Source organism: Alosa sapidissima, chromosome 6, assembly GCF_018492685.1.
Source record: "Alosa sapidissima isolate fAloSap1 chromosome 6, fAloSap1.pri, whole genome shotgun sequence".
NCBI lineage: Eukaryota > Metazoa > Chordata > Actinopteri > Clupeiformes > Clupeidae > Alosa > Alosa sapidissima.
The window spans coordinates 28929247-28952016 of NC_055962.1; the positions used below are offsets into that span (position 1 = coordinate 28929247).

Here is a 22770-nt window from a genome sequence, read left to right on the forward strand (position 1 = left end):
TTTGCTCAGTATCAGTGGGCTTTTCCTTTAACGTTAGATTGAGGGGGGGGGGGGGGGGGGGGGTCAATGGAGAGTTCAAACTAGGAAAAGCAGATGGTCCATAACAGATCCTGTGGGTGTTCCAAAGGTGTGTTGACCAGATCTCTTAACACAAATGACAGAAGCACATGGAAGCACACAGGCGCCATCTTGGCCTCCTCTCCTCCCTCTCAGGCTGTGTGGGTGGGATGGAAAGACCCAAGCATCCTATCTAAAGAAGTCCCAGCTTAAGCTCTCTGGATGAGGGGAGTTGATGAGATACGTGTGTGAGTCTGGAAAAAACAAGTTTCACATCCAATAGATAGGAGCTGCAGTTTTTTTTATTGATTTCACATATATTTGTAACTACAACATAACATAACATATACTTATCTATATTGCAGTACAAGTGGATAAAACGTATTACAGCGCTACTCATGGATTATGGCTCAGGTCAGGGTGTGTGGCTGTATGCAGTGTGCGTACCATCAGGCGACTCAGCTTCGAGTATAGAGAGTAAATTCCCCTGTCCATTTACTCCAAGTAGGCCTTCCAATTTGGGGGCGGGGGTGTTAGGGTAGATGGGTGAATGTACCATAACATTTATTCCTGCGTTGTTGGTATCCAAGTTGGCTTATAAAAGACCCATTGTCCCACTACTGTTTGCATTTGAGAGCTAAGAACACTTGAGAATTTGAGAACACTTAGTTCTCAAGTGCACAGACAGCAGTGGGATTTATTTATGTGTTCAAAATGTTCCTGAGTTATTATGAAAGACTACCATTCTGACAACCGGCATTCTTCCATTGTAATCAGTTCCACAAAGGCAGAAAGTCTGATAAGTAATAAGCTGCTGGAAGCTCGGGCCTTTCTCAATGAAGACCAGACAGTGCGTGACTTCTCCTGTGGAAAAGCCAGAGCCGTCTCCAGCACATTTCTGCAGCTAGGGGTAGCTGTGTCTGTTTCACAGTCTAATTTATCATCTCCGCGTTGTTCTCGAAGGGCAGGAGTGGGTGGGTCGGTGGTTGGTGAGAGATCATCAGGACAAAAAAACAAAATTGTTTTACATTTCTCAGCCTATTTATGGAAAATCTGAAAAGTACATATTTGCTGTCACTGGGACTTAAAAGCGGAAACATTTCTGGGCATTCGATCCCTTTAATTTCACGTTATCACATCAAGGCCACGCTGTGCACCAACTGTTCCCTTGCCCAGCCATTTGAGATTACGTGTTTGTTCCACGTCTACGGAGAGATCAGAAGGGAAAAAAACAATAATCTCCAAATCACATCAGAGACGAGTGCTCTGACCTTTAGAGTTGGCACTGTACATCAAGTAATATGCAAAGTAAGTAAAAATAGACTGACTTGGTCAGCAGATATTGAAGATTCAAAATGCATACCCAAGAGAGAATTTCTCTCAATATTAACAATGGAAAATCCTTAGCAGTGGTCTCTTAATGGCTCGCATTTATTACAAGCATCTCCTAGACACATAGCAGATGATATCACCTAAATCTGTCACAGCTCTGGAGAATCCTTCAGATCCAACAGCAGCAGCCTCGGTTGCCTCTCTGATGGGCATTCGTTATGCTGAGATCAGACAAAATAAATTGACATGATTTTGTCTCTGTTGTGGCAGGAGGAACACTGAAAGGGAGGAGAGTCAATGTAATGTTCTTGTTCTAATGTTCTAATGTTCTTGACAGAACACATTTGGTGTCTCAAATTGTCTTTTAAGGATATGACAGCCTATACTGTCTTCTTCATGACACCCAGCAGGCATGGACTGGCCATCGGGCGTACCGGGCCGACACACATTTTTGGGCCGGGGCTGACATAATTTAATAGTAATTTTAAAAAATATCCACTGCAACGGTATTTGAGACACGAAACCCATTGGTTGATTTTCTTGACGGACATTGGTCTAGTCCAATGATATCTCTCAGCCCTCCCCCTCCCCTCCCAGGATTATCAAATTTTGCCATTTGAGCTGTCTGACCGCGGAGAGAAGTGAGTTTCCGTCTGTGAAATTGTGAAAATGGATAGTAGGCCTAATAAACCACAAAAGCGCAAGGGGGGCGCACAGAAGCTGCGAGACAAAAGGCTAAAAAGCCTACAAGTGGACGCAGCAAAATGTGTCAAAATCACAGATATGTTCACCCCAAGGTCGACTGTTACAGCGGTTGCAGGGCGGTTGTGTGTGTGTGTGTGTGTGTTTTAATAGCCTTTGTTTTCAAATAATGCTATGACTCAGTGTCCAACTTACAGTGTTATTTTAGCTTGCCATAAAGTTATAGTTTGCAGGTGTTACAGCTTACAGTTATTATTATCATGTAATATTAGTGAAACATTGCTTTCCCGAAATGGATGATAAATGTGCGCATATATCCTCTGGTATGTCGTGTGCCTCAGCATATCGTATAAATAATCATGGTGGGCCGCCATGGCCAAAATGCCCGGGCCATTTTTTAGTCCCAGTCCAGCCCTGACACCCATGTCCTCAATTTGTTTCCTTTCTCTTCTTTTTTTTTTTTGTCACACAAGTCTGCACATAGACATGATTGTGCAAGGACGTGAACCATGATTTGTTGGGTCAAACTTGGAGTATTGTCCATCACTTAACCAAGAGACCACAATAATCTATGCCAATATTATTGCCTAATTGTGCATAATGACCATCATAAAAGACAAACATATTGTGTAGTCTGATCCTTACATAATTTTCTCTGTCATAATTGAGCGATATGACATAATCGCAAGGCAAGCTGTAGCATATACTTTCTCAGGGATAATAAAACTGGCTAAAAACGCTAATTGGATTGCTCCGCAAGAAAAAAAAAACAGTTGAGGCAATAAAGATATGCAAATACATTTGGTATTTGTAAATGGCAAACCGTGTGAGAAAACGGCATAATAAACACCTCAGAGTGGGTCATTTTGTGGTCTTTTTTCTGTGCCAAGATTGGGACCTCCGGGGCTTGGCAGAAGCCAATTCATGCGGAGTCCTTCCCTGTCACGCTTTGGGAATCACAATGAAATACTTGACTGCCTGTTGCGCTATAAATCTTGTTTGTACTCACACAAACATGACCCTTGTGACTCCCCACAGGGCAAGGAACCGTAAACCTCCTTTCAAACTGGGGACACTTTCAGGACCCTCCTGGTCCGGGGCCAGGGATGGTCCACCACAGAAAGGGATTGTTTCATATCCGGGGCCCTCTCTCCCTCCTGGGGAAAAAGACAAAGAGGTAAAGTGGAATTGATTGGTGGCGTCCTGGCAACAACCCGTCACCAATTATGCCTCAGCTGGACAATGGCATTATGCAATCAGGAATTTCAGCGTGTCTTCTGCCAAGTCGTTTTTTTACTGTTGTTGTTGGGGAAGGGGAGTGTTAATATCGAGCCATTTCAGATTTAGTTGGTTTTTGAGGACAATTTCAGGCACGTGTGTGGCAGTCAGAAGCCCACTTGATGCTGATTACACTCTGACTAGAGGACTGCCCCAGAGTGGGCGTGCCGTTATATATTGCCCAAAGAGTGGGCGTGCCGTTATATTGCCCAGAGAGTGGGCGTGCCGTTATATTGCCCAAAGAGTGGGCGTGCCGTTATATATTGCCCAGAGAGCCTGGAGAGATCTGCTGCAACAAAGAGTGGGGATTGGGTTACACTGCTGCAGAATAGCACTTTAATAAAAGCAAATCTAAAGACCAGTGGCGCCCTTTCAACACTTGCATATTACTGTCAAAGAACTGATCAAGTGCCATACTCTAATGAAAATACATTTGATATATGATAAACAGTAGTAAGACTTGCTGCATCATTAACTCGGGCCTGGATTCCATCAGCTCCGAAATGAAATATCTGTCAGGAGTATAGCAACAGATTGAATGGATTATAAAAACCAGGTTTGCACAAAACCCAGTAAATAGTTTTTAAACAAACTACATCTACTGCAATAATAGAATACTTACAAGGCATTGTATAAATAACATTGTAGAAATGAATGGATGTAGTTTTGTTCATATTTGCCAGTGCATGCTAAAAAAATATTTGAAGGTTTCTTGTTCTTCTGATTGCCTTCAGCACTTTTCCACCTCTGCATAAACAACATTGCTCAAAGTCTTTCAGCAGAAAATCAGTCAGAGGTGTTTTGCTTAAATCATAGTGTTTCTAACGAAGTGAGAGACCTGTCTCAAGGATGCCAGCCATTGTTATAGCTGCTCTGTGTCCATCCGTATATTTTCTGTTTTTAACAAGCTCCTCAAATGAGGGGGTTGGCTTTAATGACACTCAGATTTCCCGAACGGTTGCAAAAGTCTGTCAACAGAATATCAGTAAAAAGAGAGTTTTGCTCAAATCTACGTCACAGTGTTTCTAAGGAAGTGAGAGACATGTCTCAAGGATGCCAGCCTATTCCTGTTTAGCCATAGTTGCTTTCAGTCTATCCTTTTTTCTTCACCGCCTCTGATAAACTCCTCAAATGATGTGGTTAGTTGTAATTAAACATAGATTTCCTGAGAGGGCTTTTGTGGTGTATATGGGTACCATGTGCCAGTGGCGTTGGGTGGTTCTCCTGGCCCTACCCAATGGGAGCGGATTCCACCGCAAGAACCACGTGCCTTTGCCATATCTATCAAAAGCTCCCTGGGGACTCACTCAAAAGACTCCAGGCATCTTAGGGAGATTGTGCTTTTTGTTTTTCTTGGGTAAGTGACTCGGTGGGAGTTATTTTAGGCTGCCGTCAGCGCCGGCTGTGGCCTAAAGGCAGCCAGCGTGTTTTGACAGAGCGGGCTATCGGAGCCGTGGCGATAGGGCATCAGAGGAGAGGACGGCTGGGTTAGCTGGCGGGGCAAGGCCTGTAGCCACAACAAGCTGCAGCTGACAAGGAGAAAAGAGAAGGAGAAAAACTTTCTCACTCACACAGACATACATAGACACACAAATACACACAGAGAGAGAGAGAGAGAGAGAGAGAGAGAGAGAGAGACTGTGCCAGGCATGCTGGGTCTGCTTCTCTTCTCTCCTGGGCCTGAACCTGTTTCTCCTCAAGAGAATGGCTAAGAAGCCATGGTGTAAGCGTACCTAAAGGGTCTTTGCCCACCGCGTTGAAAACCAAAGCCTGCGCTACTAACTTACAGTATGTATGTCAAACTTATGTTGACTACCTCAGGCACAGAAAGCTAAAAAAAAGGCCTTCTGACAGAACAGTTAAGCACAAACACAGTGTTGGGTGATGGGAGTGCCTGGCAAACCCTTGAGGCTATCAAAGTATGCTGTAACCATCAACACATGGAGAAGGGCCAAGTGTCATCTTTGAAGAGAGAATTCAAAGCAACAAATTCATTAGGCAACATCCTCTGCACCATACTGGCAAGCAGTGTAGTTTTTAGGGGCTTTGGGCCTGGATAGATTTGCTGATTACGCCACGATGGGACTTGCACCCAAAGATTCATATTTCATACATCAGTAACTTTAACCCGACAAGGCACCCATGTTCGTAACCGTGCTGCAGGAGAGCTGGTTCCATAAAGGAAATCAAGCTTTTATTAACGATGGACAACAACACTTTATGACCCCTAATCCTAACCCTAACCCTAACTTGTTATGACAAAAACCGAATGTCACTTAATAAAATAAGCGTTATGTCATAAATGTTTATGACTTGTTTATGACACGTTCATGACAGTGTAATGTCACTCTTATGTCGATACTGTCAAGTAAAGTGTGACCCATTACACTCATTACATGGGGCACAAACACTTGAAGGGGATGAGGATATGTAGGGCTGAGGCTGACCAGTGAGAGGCCAGCGATTCTCCAGGGGATCACCCATTCACACGTGCACGATCACACACACACACACACGGGCAAAATCAGTGACGGACTGGTAATCTGGAATTTGGGCAAATGCTAAAGGGGCCACGTGGGTCGGCCGGCCAATCAGGGAGCGGCATGACTGACCACGCGGCCCCAGAATTGTAATCGACGGCCCTGAGATTATTTCTCTCGGCCCCCTTTCAAGCGTCAATAATGTACTTTAACTAAGTGATAGCCAAAGTTCACCAAATCAAACTTCTTTAAACCCTTCACACTTATAGAAATGGGAATCTGATCAGTATTTATGCCCCACGTGAGTCTATATCACAGTCATGGTCACCCTCTACAGTCTGCAGTCACAAACTTTTACATCAGTGGCATACCCATTCAAGCGAGGTCTTACTAAACAGGTCTCAGGTAGCACGACTGCCGGGAATTCCTAAACTTCCAACATGTGCAATAGGCTACCACACGAATCCACCAGATGCACACGTCAGGAGTGACAGTGTGGTTGGCTCATGTCTGCTTAGCGAGAGCTCCTCGCGATGCAGCCATCTGAACCCAAATGAGAGGCGGGCGGCCACAGCCCAACTTCATTCTGTCACACGCTGAAATCTGCATTTCATATCGCAAAGCCTCTCTCTGTAATAGGGTTTTTGGCTTTATAAACATCTATCCATGTTCTGTTTTAAAGGGTGTCCTGCAGCAATTCAGTAAGTGATTAGACATATGTTCAGCAGTCATAGAGGAATCCTTGGCTGGTAGCATTTCGACTCATGTTGACTCATCATTGTGAAGGTGTGTCGGATCAAGCCATGTGAGAGAATGGTGATGATGAAACGGTTTCTTCAAAAACAATCTCTTACCGCCTCCAGCATTTTAACGGGCTCACACAAATCTTCAGTTTTGATTGCAACAGATTGATATTTTCCAGGCAGAGTGGGATAATTAAAAAAGGGCTGGGCTGGGCCAGATATTATTAAACTGTCTTTGACACAACACAACACAACACAACACAAACTCTTTGTCCTGTCAGTCCAAGGCCATCTCACAACCTCCTCTAGGAGTGCTGTTATAGGGGACAACTCATCAGTAAACAATGCTCTGATTGGGAGAAGTGTTTATGCTCCCTCTCCTTTGAGTCCAAGAGCATGTCTTGGTTGACACACACCCGCCTACAATGGCATTTATAATGAATTAATCCAAACACAGTAGGCTGAGCTAACACATTAACACATTAATACTTTATAAAAACTCAAATGAACATTTTACTCAGATCTCTTTATAAAACTGAAAAATCTGAAAAATTGTATTCAGATTGATCTAAACACCCGGCAGGCATACCCTAATTTGAGATTACTTGATTTATTAAGATAATTTAAAATGTAAGATTATTAGGGCTGTCAATCGATTAAAAAAAATAATCTAATTAATTACATACTCTGTGATTAATTAATCGCATATATAATTTTTGCTGTGAAAGTATTTTAAATATTTAAATTCAAATGAATCATTGAATAATCAGCATTAGTGACATTAAAGTTCAAAGACTCTTTTATTATTATTTTCATTGTTCAAATAATTGCCATAATAATCTATGATATGACCTAATATGCTGAGGAAATAAATTCAAAAGTGCTTCGGGAATAAGTTTTTTTTTCACATACAAGGCATTTCAGGCCACAGATATAACCTAGGGAACACAATGAAAATAACACTCCCCTCAATGTTAACACTAATTTCTTTGCATTGATGTGCGACTATAGAGTTGATGAACTCCAGTGCTTCCTTGCTGCAGACATTGCAGAGGACTTTATTTTCAACACTTTATTTTTTTATCAACACCATCAGGCCGTTTTTTAAAAGTAAATGTTCCAATCCATGATTCAGGCAGCACGTTTTCATCTCTCTCCTTCATTTTACAGTCTAATTTTTGCTGACTAGAACGGCTCGGGGTCAAAGGTCATACGGAATCGATTAATCTGCACTAATTTAATCTGCACAACTAATTAACTCTGAAATTAATTAATCGAAATGAATCAGTTATTTTGACAGCCCTAAAGATTATGTAATTATATTGCCAGTTTCATAGTGGAGATGGCTATCAATGATTTTGTTACATCTTGCCCATCGTTTTGCTTCTTGAACATAACTTTCAGGATTTTGAAAAGTAGTGTTGGCAGAGCAGGGTCAGGAAGTTCTAAGCCCTTTCCACTAATACATTTTACGATGGAAAAAGCTACTCCTTGTTTAGGATGTGAATAAAACATTGAAATGTGGTAGAACACACAAGTAGAAAAAACAAAAGCCTCCATTGTGCACAAACAGATCTTGACAAATCGTTGTCAAAATGGTCGTCTGTGAGACTCATACTGTGGGATCATCCTGGACCACACAGAGCACTGTGGCCACTGTAAAACCTAACCCAGTTCCGTGTCGGGTCTCATAAACGCTCAGCTCAAACTCGCTCCGTTAACGTTTATGAACCTGTCTGGGTCTGCTCCACTGACCACAGATGCTCTGGTGCAGGTGAACCTGTGACCCCATTAGGGTCGGTCCTCAACCTTTGACCCACATATGGGGAAGAGTTTGGCCAACAGGAAAAGATGTCTGAAACATGGACACCTGTCCGTTGGTGTGTGAGGGGCTATCCCTCCCACTGAACGCGTCACCTGAGGTTGCTGCGCATGCATGGGGGCCCTGACTGACTTCCAGCAGACGGAAAGGGTCAAAGGTCACTTGTGACAAAAGGTTTCAGGCAGAGACCTCACACAGGCCACCAGGCACGTGCAGCAGCAAGTGAGTGAGTCAGCAGTCTCTCCCCCTTACCCTTCCCAGGCAAGTTCAGGTTCCACTTAGTCGGGTAAGAGAAAAAAATAATCTAGTATATGAAATAACTTACATGATTTACCATATCCAATGGCAAACCACAGAAAAGCAACAGATGGAGGCCATCACTGACATGCCTCTCAATGTCCTCTGTGCTTTGACAAGTCTGTGGACCCCCCGCAATGACAGCTTGCGTGTGTAGGAACGTGTCCAAAGCTGTTTCAGCACATTTTGTCTGGTATTATGTCCTTGGTTTTGCCCACAATGGAAAACACCAATGTACACTTTCTCTCTTTCTCCAACCATCCATCTCTCTCTCTCTCTCTGGTGAATTAGACAGCACATGTACAACTCCAGGGCATCATGTACTCTGTACTCTCCTGTCCAGTCAGGGCCATGTGGTCTTGTTTAGGAGGCCATGGCTGCAGTGAGATCCCACACAGTCTCCAAGACAATAGTTACCTATCAGAGGGTGGCGGTCACTCTCTCCATCCAAATCTCTTTAATGAGCACAATGGAGCAGCGAAAGCCCCAGACAATGCCAAATAAAGATGTGTGTGTTTGTGTGTGTGTGTGTGGTGTCTGTGTGTGTCTGGGGTGTGTGTATGTGTGTGTGTGTGTATGTGTTTGGTGTGTATGTGTGCGGTGTCTGTGTGTGTCTGTGTGTGTGTGTGTGTGTGTGTGTGTGTGTGTGTGTGTTTGGCGTGTATGTGTGCGGTGTCTGTGTGTGTGTGTATGTGTTTGGCGTATATGTGTGCGGTGTCTGTGTGTGTCTGGTGTGTGTGTGTGTGTGTGTGTGTATGTGTTTGGCGTGTATGTGTGCGGTGTCTGTGTGTGTCTGGTGTGTGTGTGTGTGTGTGTGTATGTGTTTGGCGTGTATGTGTGCGGTGTCTGTGTGTGTCTGGTGTGTGTGTGTGTGTTCGTGTGTTTGTGTGCGTGTGTGTGTGTGTGTGTTCGTGTGTTTGTGTGCGTGTGCATGTGTCTGCCTGTGGGACAACTGATCATGGGGCGGACCAAGCCCAAATATTTGCCCACCGCAACATGATGTGGTTTTGTTCAAGCCGACAAACAGAGCTGGTATTATGTACAGTGAGTGGAGTCCTGAGCTGGCATTGGAAGCAGCTAGCTGCAATAGCAATACCCCATGCAGCTTTACAGTTCCGTGAGCATCTTCGCAAGATGTATATACCTGAAATGCGGGAGCGTACCTATGGGACCGGGGAACATAGGACCCTTTTTTAAAACCCTAACCATAACCATAACCATAACCCCGAGCGGGGAACATAGGACCTAGAGAACATAGGACCCGGGGAACATAAGGATGACCCCCGAAATGCTGTGGGACAAGAATGCAATGTCATGTCATCATGCCCTTCCGTTACAAGTCAGTGTGGACAGATAGCCGTCGGACCCCTGAATGATGTCTCAGTTATGGTTCATCCATTTCAGTGCTTAAAATGGATGCATTTCAGTGCATGTATTTCAGAGCTTGTAGAAAAATCCCTGTGGTGGTGATCATTGAATTAAATTACTGAAGGGGATTTTCACAAGGAAATACAGTGTGTAGATGCTGGGTAACTGTTTGAAAACAAAGACTACAGACAAACAAAAGGCTAGACTCTTCAGGCAGACATTCAACTTGTCAGAAGTATAAAGGAAGAGATTACAACCCGATACTGGCTTCTTATTTGCACCGTGTGATTTGGTATGGGCTTTGAGGCAGGTGACTGAGACAGCGAGACCTGGGCTTAGACAAAACCATAACAAACATGAGAGAGAGAGAGAAAGAGAGAGAGAGAGAGAGAGAGAGCATGCTACTGAGATACTATGAGCCAGCAAAGATCATTCATTACATGTCTAGTCTAGTGACTACTTTAAGTATACAAAACTGTGTTACGATGGGAGACAGCATCCAGCCATCATTATGTCATTCTCCAACAGAGATTAATTCATGGAGAAGAATTGTGTGTGTATGTGTGTGTGCTTTTTTTCCCTTCCAAAATCACTGTTGAGGAGAGTTGGCCAGGCTCAAGACTGAAAAGATTCCAGATTAATCTATTGTATACACCTCAGAAACAGAGTAGCAATTAATAATAAATAATAAGAGTTATTATATGTAAGTGCTAATGTTGTTCGAGCTGTCCTGATGTTCTGGATTAGCTGTAAAATCTAGTGTTGTTCCCTCTGACTTGGTTGAGACTGATGCACATATGACGTGAGAATGGCCGTGTTTTAGTGTGTGCTTTGGAATGCATGGGCAAAGTTGCAGCTCCTTTTCACTAGTACTAGTACTGTGTTGCCACTCTATCGTGTGCCTCCTGTTATCTGTTATAGTTATAGTTGGGGAATAAAAACAAAACACGTTTTTAAATAGAGATTTGTAATGATTTGAACCAGGAGCAATGTTTATCTTTTTCCTGGCCCAGCATGTGTGACTGACCCACAAACACGCAAACACAAATTTCAGGTTAATACTTTCATATTAGCCACTGGACAGTGAGGATGGAAGCAATCTAGTATGCATATCTCTTGTGTCACCCATTCCACTCTAGCTAGCCCTGCCGACAAACTTTATGTCTGCTGTCATGGTTACCGTGACAACGACGTCATGAGCGTGGCCCGGGAGTACGACAATATGTGTAAACACAGTGATAGACTGATAATAAAGAAAATTCCATTACTCATGCGATTATGAAAAACAAAATGTGCCGAGTGTTCCAAAGCATTCCGATATGAGGGGCACCAGGCCGTTCAGCTTAACAGGAAACAGAGGACACAAGTTCAGTCAGCCGAGATCCGAAGCATGAGCCAAATGAGGAGGTGATTGTTATTGGCATCCAGAGCACTCCAGATTGTTGTGGAAATATGAACTACATGATATAGGGGACTAGATCTTTCACCTTCTTGTGCACAGTTTAGGGTGCACAGGTTCAGAGTTTCTGTTGTCTCATTTCTGTCAAACTAATGTAAGACCTGTTTTGACTAGTACCTATACATTTTGTATTTTAATCATATTTACTTCCATTGCAGCTCAGAGCCAGTAGTTGAAAATATATTTCTAAAATGTTGGCCAGTTATAATATTCGTGGCAAACAAAGGCCCCAACAGACATATACAAACTTCAAAAGTCTCTCTTTTGTTTAAACTTTTAGCAAATCTGAAAACATGCCATTGATGACAAATGTACCATTTGGAATAAAACCACAGCGAACTACCAAGACAATCAATCATCAAAAAATGTCATAATTTTTTATTGCGGTTCTCAGCGGCCTTCTGTGGTGGCTATTATGATTCCACAGTCTGACTCACCAAACACACACACCAGCTCAAACACACACACACACCCCAGCTCACACACACACACACACCCCAGCTCACACACACACACACACCCCAGCTCAAACACACACACACACACACCACAGCTCACACACACACACACACCCCAGCTCAAACACACACACACACACCCCAGCTCACACACACACACCCCCCAGCTCACACACACACACACACACCCCAGCTCAAACACACACACACACACACACCCCAGCTCAAACACACACACACATACAGACATCTACGCTCAAACACACAGACACCCCAGCTCACACACACACAGACCAGCGCGCAGACACACACACTCCCCAGCTCAAACACACACACACACACACACACACACACACACACACCCCAGCTCAAAAACACACACACACACACACACACCCCAGCTCAAACACACACACACACACCCCAGCTCAAAAACACACACACACACACACACACCCCAGCTCAAACACACACACACACACACACACCAGCTCAAACACACACACACACATACAGACACCCACGCTCAAACACACAGACACCCCAGCTCACACACACACACACACACACACACACACACACACCAGCGCGTACACACACACACTCCCCAGCTAAAACACACACACACACAAACACACACACCCCAGCTCAAACACAGACACACACACCCCTCCTGTTGTCCTCACTGCATTTCCATGTACTGTGGTATATCATTGTATTTTGTTGCCTCATGCCTTAATGCTTGAATAGATTTTGCAGTGCGTGTAGTTATACTCGATGCTTTTCCATGCATGGGGAGTGCAGGTGCATTAAAGGACTCCACTACAGTTAGCAGAGTGTGAATATGTCCTGTGCTCCTATCCTTTGCTGAGTGAATATGTCCTGTGCTCCTATCCTTTGCTGAGTGAATATGTCCTGTGCTCCTATCCTTTGCTGAGTGAATATGTCCTGTGCTCCTATCCTTTGTTGCCGCAGAAAAGGCCGTGTCATAGTGTAACTATGGTGAAGGAACACATGCTTTTCACATGACACGTGTTACTTTGGAGTGACATATGAATCAAATATGCTTGGACCCCAAAATATGAACAGATCCATCAGCTAGCTTTTCAAACACTTGTGTCATCATGCATGCATCAGGGAAACCAAGCAACAGTAGTTGTCTCTAACTCAATGTGCCTTTGTGCTGTTGTATGTTTTTTTTGTCTGTATTTGATGAAAGAATGTAAGGACTGTAAGTGATTAAGTCAATAGTGTCCTAAAGGGCTAAGTGTTGTTGCCGAGGCTGACAGACCTGGAAAAATTACATAACAGCATGAAGACATGGGCACTTCCAGCGAGCAGGACAACACAGCTTGTGCTTGAGAGGACTTTCTAAGAAAAATAAAACAAAACCAAACAGAAAGCATAGTTATGCACAGCAAGGAATCAAAACTTTGATAAAAACACTCAAGTATTTTTTTGTTTGGAAGAACTAAAGCTCCCCTCTGAAGCGCGCACACACACACACACACACACACACACAGATAAAAAACTGTCCACTTGCGTGTATCATGGTCTATATTTACAGTATGCCCCTGTGTGTGATTACCTTGCACAACATCCACACCCAGGACTGTTCCCGTCTGTACCAGATGGATGGGAGTGCACTTCCTAATTGTTTGTTTGTTGGTGTGTGTGTCTGTGTGTGTGTGTATATGTGTCTGTGTGTATGTGTGTGTGTGCGTATGTATATGTGTGTGTATGTGTGTGTCAGTGTGTGTGTGCTTATGTGTGTGTGTGTGTGTGTGTGTGTGTGTGTACATGCCGCCTGTGCCTGGCAATTTCTGTACAGGTCTGGGCCAATCCCTGCACACGCACTCGCAGCGGGGAGGTGCGATCCACTTGGTGGTATGACCCCGAGGGCAATCTCCGGAATGACGGAGGAATCTTGCCAGCCACATGCTAGCGGTCCCACGCGTGGCACAAGTGCGGCTTTGTGGAGTTTCTCGTGACTGGCTCGAGTGTTGTCAGAACGGAGTCGAGCGTTCAGGACGAGTCAAGGTGACGCATGTCCGTTCCTCTTGGCAACACATTCTGGCAGAGGCGCGTGGAAAACATCACTGGGAAATATTTTTTCTTTCTGTTTCTAGTTTGTTTGTTTTCCATAGTGCAAGACCAGGAGGGGAATGCGTGGGCATGGTAGGTGACCTCTGGCTATCCCCAAATTTGGGCTGCTGTGCATCTCCCCGCTGCTGCCATTGGTCGGCGTCCGTGTGAAGTCTGTGGCAGGAATGTGCAACGGGGCAGGAAGCAGTTTAAAAAATTCCAAACGAATTGGGCTGGGACTCGCGTCATGAGCACGCCACCATTCGGGACCACTCTGTTCTCTTCACCCATACTGAGATCCAGGCTATACATAGACCCATGTGTACACAGTGGTGCGGTGGTGTTCTATAGCAGGCCAACAAGCATGCCCTTATCACACATGGCATGGAAAAGCCCTTCATTGCGGCCATTAGAAGTCAATGATGCTGCACTAATGGCCATATTTGGATCTGACCCAGTTCAGCTGATGGATGGCTGGTCAGCAGCTGGTTATCTGTGGGGAGGAAGCAGTGACATGGCGGGGGGGGGGGGGGGGGGGTGCATACAGACCCACACGCCTGTCACTGAAGCGATTGCGAGAGAGGAAGAGGAAACCTCAGCAGGAGGCTGTTGTCCGTGAGATAGCCGCAAGAGAGGTCCAGGACTAGCCGAGAAGTGCCTTTGGCCGACTCCTGGCTTTGCCTCATTGCTTCGACAGTGCGTGGGCTAAGCAGCAGAAGAGGTGACTTCTCAAGTGGCAGAGAGACGTCTCAAGTGACTCGAGAGACCAGGCCTAGCGGAGCAGCCAATTTCACCATCTCAATTGTTTGCCTCTCTAGGCAACAATGTAAACTCTGAAGGTCTAGTAGATTTGACACAGATTTGGTACACTGTTCATTGTTTAAGCAGAGAAGGAGGTGACTTCCCAAGTACTATCCAAACAAGCCTTCAATATCGTTTCAAGATGTGCTTGCTACAGCTTTTAATTGAAATGTAACATCTATGTCCCTTCAGCCTGTCTGGCCAACACCAGGCATGCAGACTGTTTTGACACATTCTAACTGATCAAAGGACTGTCCAATTTGAACAGTGAGACTGATGTGTCTGAGATATCAGCAGGGTTGGAGGAGACCAGGCTTTGAGAGCAGTACCCAGCCTCTTTGGAACATACTTAGGCAGTGATCCTACTGACTTAGGCAAAGTTAAAACAGTATTTCACGGTGAAAGTTAACGAATATTTTTAATCTATCAAAAGAATAACAAGACATAAGCAACAATGAGATAGTCTTTTGCATAGGCCCCGTCGTCGGTCCAGGTCTCTGAGCTTGCAGATCCTGCTGGAACGAGACGACAGGGGCGAAGCCTACCCCCTGGACAGCTGGACTAGGGCCAAACTGTGATTGGGCAGGGAGGATGGGAACATCGTAAATCGGCACGTGGAAGCAGCAGGGCTGGTGCATGAGCCGAGTCATTATAAAGGCCGATGTAGACTGGTGATTGGTCAGGAGTAATGAATGAAGGAGTGACGTAGCATTAGAGTCTGACGTAGCATTAGAGTCTGACGAAGCATTAGGGTCTTCCTGTGAGAACTTTCTGTCCTTCTAATCTGAGTGAAATTCGGGAAGGACATGAAATGACAACAAGTCACTGCAACAGCCAATCAGCACTTGGAACTCCGTCTCATCACCTGATTGCCATCAGCCACTGGTGGCACATAGCTGAATCCAATGTCATCGTATACTGTCGCTAGGCTTCATTTCTCAAAAGTCCAGAGCCAATTACCCAACCAACAACGCAAGCAAGCTTTGAGCATTGTTTCAAGATGTACTTGCTACCACTTTTAATTAAAATAGAACATCTGTGTCACTTCAGGCTGTGTTGCCAACCCCAGGGACTGTTTTCACACATTAACGTTTTAACTGATCAAAGGAGTTACATTCTAACAGTGAGACTGATGTGTCTGAGATATCAGATATGGAGGAGACCAGGCTTTCAGAGCAGTACCCAGCTTCTTTCAGACAAACTTGCCACTGGTGATGCATAGCTGAATCCTATGCCATCGTCTACTGTCAAAAGTCGAGAGCCAATTGATTTTTTTTCAAAGTGACATCTGAAGACAACTAAACTGGGGCATCAACCAGTAGTTCATCCAAGTATAATAAAAGGGATTAGTCTAATGCTGGGCAGACACTTTATGTGTTTTTTTTTTCAATCGCATACGATTGGGTCTACATACGATATGGTAACTCACACGACTCGTTTCAATTGGATGTGATTACAGTGCTCCCACTGTACATTTGACTGCTCACACTGCAAGAGAGCCGCCAAAAAATTCTGATATGCCAGAAATCCACTCGGATCCAACCAGAGATGGAACATTGATTGTAACTTCTGCTAATCTTGAGCCTACTCATATTGAACAGTAATTCGGCCCGATTCAAAAGTTTTTTTTAAGTCTTATCGAAACTGATTCCGACTGAAATCGTGTCAAAATCATGTCGAAATCGCACACAGAATCGCTTGGCACAAAGGTTTACTGTAGGTCAAGGTGAAGGCGAGGTCATATTGAACACATCATCCTTCCCATCATCCTTAGCCATTTTCATGAGGTTAGAGTTTTGGGACATGATCATGACATGAATCATGATCAGATGAAACTAATCTGTTGGGTTGATATCTGACAAATGTCCTCAAGCTCCAGTAAGAATGAGGTAAACATGACATGGTTGACTGGCCAAAGGGACTAGTCAGTCAGTCCGTTTTGAGCATACCTGTCAACATTTAGCTTTCCAAAAACGAGATGTGTTTATAGCGGATCAGTGTTTGCATATTTAATTCGTTTCATACACGTGTTTCAACACTGCATTTCGGTTGTTGCTTTTACCTAGCAGATCTCAAGGACATAGTCCTCTGTATGAAACCCACATCTTCCCCTGGTGATGTTGTCCCCTCTCATATCTTGAAAGATGCTTTTGATGTGTTGGGCCCTTCCATACAGCAAGTTATCAACTCCTGTTTGACATCTGGTGCTGTCCCTGCCTGCTTTAAGCATGCGGTGGTCCAACCCCTGCTTAAAAAGCCCAACCTGGATGCAAATTCTTATAATAATTACCGCCCCATCTCTAAACTCCCTTTCTTTTCCAAGGTACTGGAGAAAGTAGTGCTGGCCCAGTTGCTTCCCTTCCTGACTGAGCATAACATCCTTGAGCCCTTCCAGTCAGGTTTTAGAACACTCCACAGTACTGAATCGGCTCTGCTAAAAGTCACCAATGATCTGCTTCTCACTCTAGATTCAGGTCAAAATGCAATCCTGGTTCTATTGGACCTCAGCGCAGTGTTTGATACTGTGGACCACAACACCCTCCTTACCCGTCTTGAGGACTGGGTAGGCATAAAGGGGACTGCACTACTTTGGTTCAGCTCCTACCTCAGACACAGAACCTTCTCAGTATCCCTTGGTTGCTCCTCTTCCTCCTCAGCTCCTGTCTCCTATGGGGTCCCGCAAGGCTCCATTTTGGGCCCTTTGCTGTTCTGTTTATACATGCTCCCCCTTGGTGACATCATCCGGCGATATGACATCTCTTTTCACTTCTATGCTGATGACACCCAGTTATACCTGCCCTTAAAATCTGATAACTCCATTCAGCCTCTTCTGGATTGTCTGGATTAAAAGATATTAAGTGCTGGATGAATAAAAAATTCCTTCAGCTGAATGATGATAAGACAGAGGTCATCATTTTTGGTCCTTCTAAAGCTAGACCCCTGATTGAAGGAAAATTAGCCCACCTCTCCTCTTTTGTCAAGCCACATGCCAAAAATCTAGGTGTCATCCTTGATTCAGAGCTCTGTTTTAAAAGGCAGATTAGCTCTGTTATCAAGAGTAGCTTCCATCAGCTGAAAATTATTTCCCATCTCAAACCCTCTTTGTCTCCCAAGGACTTAGAAACTGTAATTCATGCATTTGTTACATCCCGGTTAGATTATTGCAACTCCCTCTATCTTGGTCTCCCCCACTCCCAACTTTCTCGTCTGCAATTAGTACAAAATGCAGCTTCTGATTGTCTATAAGGCACTGCATGGGTTGGCTCCCTTATATATTTCAGACCTCCTCCATCCCCTCTCAGCATCCAGGTCCCTTAGATCTGCCGATAAGGGTCTTCTCTCTGTGGCCCGCACTCGCCTCAAGCAAAGAGGCGATAGAGCTTTTGCGGTAGCAGCCCCACGTCTGTGGAATTGTCTGCCCCCAGATGTTAGACTGTCTCCCTCCATCACCACTAAATCAAGACTAAAGACCCACCTTTACTCCTTGGCCTTCCCTGCTTCCTAGCTGTCCATCTCTCTCTTCTCTTCTTCATATTCAAGTGTCTTCTGTACTGTTGCTATTTATTTGTTTAGGGCTGTCTATTTGTCTATTGTTTTTCTGTATTTGTCTTGCTTACTTTCTCTGTGCTTGCCTTTTATATTTTGCTTGTTCTGATTTGCTTTTATTTTCTATTTTTAGCCATATCCTCTGTAAAGCACTTTGGTCAGTGGAAACTGTTTTAAATGTGCTCTATAAATTAAATTTACTTACTTACTTACTTACTTACTTACCTTATGTATCCACCAGCTGCCTGCCTGCAGCCTACTTCCAAAACTCCAAAGCTGCTTGCTGTCAGATTTGGTTCCGAGGACACAAGTTCAGTGTATCAACACTCAATAACAGTTTATGTGATGTGTTAATCAATTAAATTCCCAACAATTTCTCAACAGCTAGTTCTGGAGTAGGCCATTCAACCAGCCCGCTTGCTTAAGACGAGACTCAGGCTGCGCAGTCGGCACTCGCTTTCTTATTTGGGTTTTGGGTTGCCAGGTTTTAGCCTATGACAAAACGGTTGAAACTGAAACTAAGTAATCGTGTATGTGTAGGGTGTATTTCATACACAATCTGGCAACCTGGGAGATGTCAGACTAATAGAAAAAAATGCTATGAAATGCTCAATGATTTTAAAATGAAGTTTGATGGCCATTCAAATTACGGGAGTTTTCCGGGAGAAATAACAAAACGGGAGGGTGCCGGGAGATGACCTTGAAATACGGGAAAACCCGGGGAAAACGGGAGTGTTGACAGGAATGGTTTTGAGACAGATCAGAGGCCTGTGTTGTCTACTCTGGCTGTCCACGTGTCCCAGCAGCTTCAGAGAATGATTGAGTCTCTGTGGTTCGGGTGAAGGTCTGGTCAATCAGTCTGCAGCATGAAGGCATTAAATGAAACTAGCATGCTACAAGGTGTCAACACTGGGTCAAAGCAGGATATTAAGGGATTTGTTGAGGACTCAACGCATAATCAAAAGAGGCTTCTTGGCTCTTTTGCGAGTAAATCACCAAGGCTCATATCTGACACTGACCACTGATCCAGCAGCAGCAGCAGTGAGATCAACAGCACCACTGTGGTCCTGCCAAAAGCACTGGCCTAGGAACACTGATGGTGTTTGGCCTGGAACACAGTGTCAGGGTCACGGAGGCGAAGCTTCTGTCGGAAGCTTACAGATGTTTCCACTCATCATGCGAAGGGGGGATAGGCGTCGATAAGAGAGCAACAGATGTTTGGTGGTGCCTTTGCCAGATAGGTGACGTCAGGCTGGGTTCTGTGTAAGGGCAAGTTGATGGAGGTCTGTGTGTGTGTGTGTGCATTTGTGTGTTGTGTTTTTTGTAGATGCTTATGAGAGCTGAAAAGGTTAACATTAGTTGTGTTCATAAGAGGAGAGATTCTATTAAGCTGATTGAAATAAAGCAGCTCTTGCTGCCTTGCTTTATTGGCTTACTGCAGACTGTGAGCATGAGGGTGATGTTTCATCAAGAGGATTAGAAACTGGGATGAGAAACCCAAACAGTCACCCACAGGTCAAATATTGTATGACTGTCCTCTTGCATAGTGGCCTATAACAAATCTATTTGGTGACTTTATAGCCTTTTGAATGACTATTGATGAATTTATAACCTACTTTGTGCTTAGTATGGTCAGGAGACTACAGTTTAGCACATATGATATGTTGCTCGATGGTGTTTTAAGTCCCCACCGTCAACTTCAAGGCAGCGCTGCGATCGTCGACTTTTTTTTATGTATTGTCAAAGAGGGTTTGGAAACTACTGCTTTAATGGAATATATTGGGTCACTGACATGGCTTTGCATATCTTGTGTGTGTGTGTGTGTGTGTGTATGTGTGTGTGTATGTGTGTGTGTGTGTGTGTGTGTATGTGTGCTTTGCCCCAAGAACACAGAACACAAGCTATTCAAGTGCTTCAATATGTGGCGGATACACCCAGTGGATTGACATGACCACAAAGTGCTATGCAATCAAGCTTGTTGTGCTTTTCTTCACAACAGTAAGTAAAGCTGTAATTGGTATTGTGCACATGCAAAGGCCTTTCATGTCAGTGTGACATACTGGTTGGGGCGATTGTGGTTCAATCCCAAAATAAGTCAATACTCGCCAGTGTTTCCCCATGTCTGTTTCACAAAACTGAAAAAAGCAAAACTGATAATAATAGTAATAATAATAAAACTTTTTATGTACATAGCACTTCTCCAGCAGAGCAGAACATCACATGAACACCATTTGGTTTATGAGATGTTTATAGGGTTTGATAGTGTTGTTTGTTACACAGGTCTGTGGCCTTAATAAGGCTTATACTTGACGATTTCCAAAAGGAGTGTGCAGAAAGAGTGTGAGTATTTTCGTAATACAGCTTGCTAGGGATTTGTGGCAAGACTTGGCAATAATTCACAAAGCACCCTGCGTATCTCAGCCAGCTTGTATGTGTGTGTGTGTGTGTGTGTGTGTGTGTGTGTGTGTGTGGAAGTGAAATGTTTAATAATATCAAACTGTAATCTGCTAAGGAATCAGGAAACTGTTGACAGGTTGGACAAATTTCCGGACACCGAGATCACCAAAACACCGGTGGTTTGTTTCTACGGCGACGACGACGACGACAAAGCGATCATGTTGAGCAGTGGTTTTGTCCACCGAGGTGGAACACCTTGTGTATTTTCAAAGCGAGACCAGGAATGCTAATTATACTGTCCGTGGATCGACATTAAAGTAAAAAAAAAAAAAGATTGCTGGCACAGCCTGACTCAACAGTCAATCTGTGGACGTGGCTCAAGAAAACATTCTTAGACACTATTAGATGTTTAGCAATCCCATAATACTGGGCCTGCGGAAACAAATCTCTTTTCCCCAGCGAAACATCCTGCCCGAGCTCCTGGCAGGCTGGGAAAAATGTCTGGGGCAGGACTTTTTTTTTTTTAAACGACTTCTCCTTTGTTATGAGAGGAGCAGGTTAAGGTAACACCTGCACAGGGGACCCAGTCGGGTCTGAACTTCTGTCTGATGTGGATCCAGTGAGGACGACTATACCAGGAGAGGTGTCTCTCACCTGGAGATAATCGGAGGAGAGGTGTCTCTCACCTGGAGAAGATCGGAGGGGAGGGTGGGCATGAGGGGGGGTATCAGTGTGGCAGACAGACACACACACACACACACAGAGAGAGAGAAAGAGAAAGAGAGAGAGAGCTGTTGACAGGAATATGGTGTCTGAATACAAGTATACCAAGATGCATTTTTAGGTGTAGTCTGAAGAATCACCAGTGACTCTCCAGTAGCTGCCCCCCCCCCCCCCCCCCAGCACCACCCTCCTCCTTTAAGGCCTGCTATGGTGAAACTGCCTTTTCTACAGGAGTGACCTGCGTCATCTCTTTTAATTATTTACTGACAGCTAAGCAGGGGGTGATCTCCAGCATTGCTAGGCAAGCACTTTTTGTTTTTTACTTTTTGATGGTGGGGGGGCAGCCCATTTCAACTGCCTGTGTGGTCTCAGGTACATGTAAATGGGTAAGCAGAAACTGTGCCTTCACCCCTACAAACACACACACACACACACACACACACACACACACACACACACACACACACACACACACACAGACACACACACACAAACACACACACACACACACACAGGCCTTGATTTGTTCCTGGCACTGATTTCTCCTTTCTCCCTCCCTTCCCTGGAAAGGTGTTGCGGCACATGACTATGAGACGCTGCACCTGGGGACAACTCAGCGCACCAGAGGAGACTTATCGCTTCCCTGCCCGACCACAGGCATGCCTTCCCCCTCTCACTGACACTCTTGTTGGTAAGCAAGTAGGAGGGGGGAATTCCACAAACATGCAACTGGGCCTGTAGAAGCAGAAATGACCCCTTGTGCAGCTGCTACTACTGTTCTCTCTCAATCTCCCTCTCTCTCTCTATCACACTCTCTCTCTCTCTCTCAATCTCCCTCTCTCTCTCTATCACGCTCTCTCCCTCTCTCTCTCAATCTCTCTCAAACTCTCTCTCTCTCTCTCTCTGTATCTATGTGTGTCAGGCATATTAAAGCTCTCTTTGGGCATTCCAACGGCAACTGTTTCAAACAAATCCCTGTGAGAATAAGGAAACTTGAACAGCGAGGACAGAATCATCTTTTCACAGTGATGGATCCAGTGATGGGTTATTGAATCAACAGCTGGGCAAAAAGCCCTTCAACAAATATTATATGTGAGTGTGACCACATTATGTTCATCCAACAGACAACTTCAGCCAGCAGTGAGCATGAGCGTGAGGAGAATCTAAAAAGCATGGGGCTGTTTCCCAACCCCTCTGAAGCCCCTGGGCTAAATGGATTGCG

General features: G+C 44.5%; 1 long non-coding RNA gene across 1 annotated transcript; it reads right to left on the minus strand.

Annotated features, from left to right (window-relative positions):
• Window positions 1–2539: 2539 nt before the first annotated feature.
• On the minus strand, window positions 2540–13359 carry LOC121712294. The gene is made up of 2 exons (XR_006032576.1): window positions 13288–13359; window positions 2540–3248 (listed from the first exon to the last, which is right to left on the minus strand). It is a non-coding gene; the product is annotated as an uncharacterized LOC121712294 (long non-coding RNA).
• Window positions 13360–22770: the final 9411 nt, after the last annotated feature.